This window comes from Delphinus delphis, chromosome X, assembly GCF_949987515.2.
Source record: "Delphinus delphis chromosome X, mDelDel1.2, whole genome shotgun sequence".
Lineage (NCBI taxonomy): Eukaryota > Metazoa > Chordata > Mammalia > Artiodactyla > Delphinidae > Delphinus > Delphinus delphis.
Genome location: NC_082704.1, coordinates 47559342 through 47566315, shown reverse-complemented (window position 1 = coordinate 47566315; position 6974 = coordinate 47559342).

The following is a 6974-nucleotide window of genomic DNA, read 5'->3' as shown; positions in this document are numbered from 1 at the left end:
AAAATCAATAGCAGGAGGAAATTTTGAAAATTCACAAATATGTATAAATTGAACAGTCCACTTTTGAACAATGAATGGGTTAAAAGGAGTTAAAGTTGAAATCAGAAATTATCTTAAGAGAAAAGAAAATGGAAACGCAATATACCAAAATTTATGGGATAGGCCAAAAGTAGTTCTAACAGGGCAGTTCATAGCAGATAATGCCTACATTAAGAAAAAAGAAAGATCTCAAGTAAACAACTCAAATTACACCTAAAAGAACTAGAAAAAAGAATAAAGTACTCATAAAATTAGCAGAAGGGAAAAAATAAAGATTAGATCAAAATAAATTAGATAGTTGAAAGACAATAGATAAAACAATAATGCTTTACAGATCACCAAACATTTGAAAAACAGTAATGTCCTTCTTAAACTCAGCCAAACATTGAAGAGGAGGGTACACTTCCAAAGTGATTTTAGGAGACAAACAATACCTTGATACCAAAGCCAGCCAAGAAGATTACGAAAAGGAAAATTACAGTCAAATATTTCTAATGGACAAAGATGAAAACATTCTTAACAAAATCATAGCAACAGGAATTCAATGCTACATTTAAAGGATTATATACATGAACAAGCAGATTTATCCCTGGAATACATGATGGTTCAACAACTGCAAATCAATGAATGTGAAGCACTGCATTAACAAAATAAATCATCTGAACATCTAAATAGATGAAGAAAAATTTTTCAACAATTCAACATCCTTTCATGATAAGAACTCTCAACACATTATGTATAGAAGGAATGTACCACAGCATAATAAAGTCCATATGTGTTAAGCCCATAGCAAACTCCATAGTCAATGGTAGAAACATGAAAGCTTTTTCCTCTAAGATCAGGGATGAGACATGTTTGCCCAGTCTTGTTACTTCTATTCAACATACTATTGGAAATCCTAGCCAGAACAATTAGGCAATAAAGATAAATGAAAGGCATCCAAATTGGAAAGGAAGAAGTTAAATTATTCTTTTAAGCAGATGACATGCCTTATACATAGGAATCCCTTGAGTGTCTTCCAGTAAACTGTTAGAACAAGTAAACAGATTCAGTAAAGTTACTGGATACAAAATCAATGTACAACAATCAGTTTTGTTTCTATATACTATGAATTATCCAAAAAGAAAAAAATAAAAACAGCTGTGGTATTGTGATTTCTAGGAAATATGTATATATTTGGTTTTCATCCACAGTTCCTGTCTCACTGCTCCTCAAACTCTTGGAATTTCCTAAGTGTTGAGAGTGATAAAGATGTCTCCTGTTATATAAATGAGGCAATTTTTGGAAACACCTAAGGATGGAGACTGGTTGCTAGGAGACCCAATCATGAGATTAGAGGTTGGAAACTTTCAGTCCCACCCCTTGATTTCTTGGGAGGGGAGAGGAGCTTGAGGTTGAATCAATCGCCATTGGCCAATAATTTAGTCAATCATGACTATGTAATGAAGCCCCCATAAGAACCCTAAAAGACAGCTTTTTGGCCCTTTTTCAGAGAACTTCCATGTTGGGGAAACAGAATGCTTCCATGTGCTATCAAACTGGGCCCCAAGTTCCATAAGGACAGAAACTCCTTTGTTCAGGATTTTGTCCTATGTAGCTCTTCATCTGACTATTGATTTGTATCCTTTAATATGGTTTGTAATAAATTGGTAATTTAGTGAGTAAACAGGTTCTCCTGTGTTCTGTGAGCCATTCTAGCAAAGTAGTTTAAGCTGAGGAGGGGGTTGTGGGAACCTCTGATTTTTTGTTTGTTTGTTTGTTTTTGTTTGTTTGTTTGTTTTGTGGTACGGGGGCCTCTCACTGTTGTGGCCTCTCCCATTGCGGAGCACAGGCTCTGGACGCGCAGGTTCAGCGACCATGGATCATGGGTCCAGCTGCTCCACAGCATGTGGGATCTTCCCGGACTGGGGCAGGAACCCGTGTCCCCTGCATTGGCAGGCAGTCTCTCAATGACTGCGCCACCAGGGAAGCCCGGAACCTCTGATTTTTAATCATTTGGTCAGAAGTACAGGTAACAACCTGGACTTGCAATTGGCATCCAGAGTTGGAGGGGGTTGTTGGAACCTCCAATTTGTACCCAGTAAGTCAGAAGAGCAGGTAACAAAGTGGGATTGGTACTGGCATCCGAAGTGGAGGGCAGGTCTTTTGTGACTGAGCTCTTTATCTGTGGAATCTGATTCTATCTCCAGGTAGATAGTGTCAGAAGTTATTTGAATTCTCAGACACACTGCTGGCATCTGAGAATTGCTTGTTGGCGTGGGAAACCTACACACACAGACGTTGGATAATTCTTGTTGGTTTAGGCCAAGGTTTATTTTTTGTTTGTTCATAGATGTTTATTAGTTCCAGTGTTTTTTTTTATTGTTATTGTTGAAAGGGCTATAATTCCTCCATTAAATTCCTTTTGCAAAAGATGCAAAAAATGCAAAGCAACTTCTGTATCCTTTGTCAAAATCAGTCGGCCCTATGTGTGTGGGTCTATTGTTTGGTTCTCTATTTTGTTCCAATGATCTATGTTTCTATCCCTCTAGCAAAGCCATACTATCTTGATTATAACAACATTATAATAAGCCTTAACATTGGGTAGAGTGATTCAGCCCTTTATTATTTTCAGGATTGTTCCAACAACTCTAAGGCCAGTAGAATAGTTTACATGCCTTTCCATATACATTATAGTAAAAATTGTCTAAGTCTAGAAAAAAACTTCTCAGTGATTTTGGTATTATTTTCATGAAACCTACAGATCACTTTTCAGAAAATTTACATTTTATTGTTTTGTTTTCCATTCTGTTGGCCTGGTATGTCTCTTCATTTATTTTGGTTTCTTTGTTTTCTTTCATCAGCATTTTGCAATTTTTAGCATACAGATTCAGTGCATGTTTTGTTGCACATATATTTAACTATTTCAATTTTTGGAGCAATTGTAAATGATATGTGCTTTTAATTTCAGTTTTCACATGTAGTTGTTGGTATTATATTAAAATGAGGTTGATTTTGTGTGTTGATCTTGTGTCTTGTCACCTTGCTGATCTCCTTCATTAGTTATAGTGAATTTTTAGTAAATTCCTCAGAATTTCCTACATAGAGAATCATGTAATTTGCAAATAGGACCAACTTATTTTCTTCCTTTCACTTCTGTATATCTTTATTTCTTTTTATTACCTTGTTGCAGTGATTAGAATTTCCAGTACCATATTGAATAAGAGAGGTGAAAGCAGACATCCTCACCTTGTTCCCAATCTTAAGGGTAGCACACTCATTCTTTCATCATTAAACAAGATGGTAACTGTCTTTTTTTTGTAGAAATACTTTATCAAGTTAAAGTAATTCCCCTCTATTTCTAAATTACCAACAGTTATTTTCATGAATAAATGTATTTTTTTCAAAAATGTTTTCTACATCAATGGATATAATCACGATATTTTTAAGCTTTAGCCTGTTATAATGGATTACACTGATGTTCAAATGTTGGAACATTGTTGCAAATCTTGTATAAATCTCACTTAGTCATAGTGTATAATTCTTTTTAAGCATTGTTGGATTAGATTTGCTAATATTCTGTTGGAGACATTTTTGTGTCTGAATTGATGAGATATTGGCCTGTAGTTTTCATTTTCTATACAGTTTTTGTCAGTTTTGATATCAGGGTAATTACAAGTTGCATAAAATGTGTGGGGTAGTGTTCTTTATGCTTCCATTTTCTTGTAGAGACTATAAAACTTTTTAATTATTTTATAAATTGTTGGTGGAATTCTCCCAGTGAAACCATCTTGGCAAAGATATTTAATTTCGGAGAGTTTTTTAAACTGCAAATTAAAGTTATTTAATGGTTATAAGACTGTTCAAATTTTTTTATTTCATCTTAGTTGAGTTTTGATCATTTGTTATTGTGATGGTAATTTCATATGTCAACTTGGCTGGGCTATAGTTCCCAATTATTTAACCAAACACTAATCTAGGTATTGCTGTTAGGGTATTTTGTAGATCTGGTTAACATATAAAATACGTTAATATTAAGAAAGGACATTTCTCTCAGTGATGTAGGATGGACTTCATGCAATCAGTTGAAGGCTTAAAGAAGAAAAACTAAGATTTCCTGGAGAAGGAGAAATTCTATTTCAGGACTAGAGAATCAACTCCTGTATGAGTTTTCAAACTGCCGTACGTATTTCAGACTTAGCACCCCCCACAATCAGAAGACTATTTCTTAAAATAAGTCTCTGTCTATCTCTCTCAATCTGGGTAACCCTTGTTGATACAGATTTTGGTCTTGAGAATAGTTCTAGAAGGTCAGATACTTAAGGATCAATTTTTCAAATTGGTTCTGGTGTTTCTGGTAATGGTTCTCTAATGTAACTGCATTTAAAGGGACTAATAACTCTATTTCCAGTGGTAAAGAGGACACTGATAGTCCACGGTGTGATGTGGCAATAGAGACATGAAAAATATCACCACTGGATATTCGAATCAAATACTTATAAAGGCAAAGTTCTAAATGACTATGGATTTCATAAGTTAGAAAAATTCTTGTCAGTCTTATGAGAGGAATGAGATTTACTGCTTGCTCCTAACTGTGCTGGAAAAAATATAGAATGAAAAGAATAAGCTCAGGGCTTCAAATTCCCAGCTCAAGCTCTGCATAAATGATCTTAAATTTTCTATGTCTTCCCTGAAAGAAGTCCTTATCTCCTGCAGCCAGAGCTAAAATTTCAGAAAATTAAATACAGAATATCATCCTGCAAGCATATTAAATTACAATACAGATTAAATTCCCAACCTCCCAGAATGTCTTCTTTAAACTGATCAGGGAGGAATGGTATCCTTAAAATTGGAATAGGGACATATTGGGAGATTTTAATGAAACTGGGAATATTGAACCCCTAAATTCTGCTGTGTCTTCTTTGCCAATAGAAATAGCCCTTCTACCTCTCTCTGATGAGGTTAACCATACTTTGCTTGAAGAAAGCAGAATGACCTACTCTGAGGTGGATGCCTTGCAAGACACAACTGATTCCCCTCGAGACTTACCTCCACCACCCCTCTCTGCTTCAAGACAGATACCTAGATTCAGTCTCAGCAGGCTCTGAGAGATGAGATATAAGTTGTGACCCAGGAGGAGGAATGCTATGCTCAAAAACAACTGCGTGATTTTTTACCATGTATACAGACAGAGATATGAGGAATACACGTGGAAATGAATACTAAGAGTGTAGAATAATGGTGAAAATAACATAAAATTATATCAAATCAAATTTATTGGTATGGACCTGCTAAGCAGAGATTCTGGATTCTAGGGGTGCTCAAGGAGTTATAAAGGGCTTAAAAGTTTATTTTCTTGATTGAATGAAACATGGACCAAATGGTGGCCTAGAGTGTATGAAGTTAAAATTCCAGACCTGCCTTGCCATACTGTAAAGGAAGTCATCCAAAGGCTAGGGAGACTGAGATATTGGAGTGGATTTATTATGTAATACCTGCTCATGCACACTGGTAGGGTCAAGAGAACACATCTTTCACCATGACTGAGAGAACAAAGCATTCTTTAAGAGTACTGTGGTTGCTCTTTTCTGTAGTTCAGAAATTACAGTGGGAACTGCTGTCACTGAGCAGTCTACTGAATTTTTACCTGATCTGTATAAGTGATTGAGTTCTAAATGAATCAACAGAAGTCTAACTTGAATCACCAAAATAGAGAAGCAACTCCCATGGAGAAAGAATCCTACACACTGGCAAAAATGTACACTATTTCTCCCAGCCTTCTCCAAAATAAGTTAAAACATTTTACCACTCTGACAGTGCAGTGGAGAAAGGGAAATACTGACTTTGGATGATCACTGGACACTGGCTCTAAGTTGACACTAATTCCAGTCTGGTGGTCCACCAGTCAGAGTAGGGTCTTATGGAAATGAGCAATGGAGTTTCGGCTCAAGTCCATTTCAAAGTGGTCCAGTGACTCCATGAACCCATAATGTGTTTATTTTCCTAGTTCTGGACTGCATAATTGGAATAGACATACTTAGAAATTAGAAGAATCCCCACAATGGCTCCATGACCAGTGGAGTAAAGACTATTATGGTAGAAAAGGCCAAGAAGAAGCCCCTAGAACTGCCTGCCTTACCTAGGAAAATAGTAAAATGTAAACAATGCCTGAAGGGATTGCAGACATTAGTGCCACTAACAAGGACTTGAAGGACACAGGAGTGGTAATTCCCACCTCATCCTCTTTCAACTCATTTATTTGGCTTGTGAAGTAAACAGATGGATCTTAGATAATGAAAGTGGGTTATGGTAAAGCTAATAAGGCAGTGACTCCAACTGCTGCTGCTGTTCCAGATGTGGTTTTATGCTTGAGTAAATTAACAAATCCTCTGGTACCTGGTATGCAGCCATTGTTCTGGAATTTATTTTTATGGCCTCAATATCTGTTAGTAAAGACTACTAGAAGCAGTGTAGTTTCAGTTAGCAAGGCCAGAAAAATATCTTCATTGTCCTACCTCAAGGATTTGTCATCTCTCCCCAGTGCTATGCCATAATTTGGTCTGTTGATCTCTCTTTTTTTTTTGAAGTATAGTTGATTTACATTATTGTGTTAGCTTCAGGTGTATGGCAAAGTATTCATATATATATATATATATATATATATATATATATAAAATAAGATAATGAATATAGTTCCCTGTGTTGTACAGTAAATTCTTGTTGTTTGTCCATTTTATATAGTAGTGTATATCTGTTAATCCCATACTCCTAATTTATCCCTCCTCCACTTTGGTAAACAGAAGTTTGTTTTCTATGTCTGTGAGTCTGTTTCTGTTTTTTTTTTTTTTGCCGTACGCGGGCCTCTCACTGTTGTGGCCTCTCCCGCTGCGGAGCGCAGGCTCCAGATGTGCAGGCTCAGCGGCCACGGCTCACAGGCCCAGCCTCTCTGCGGCATG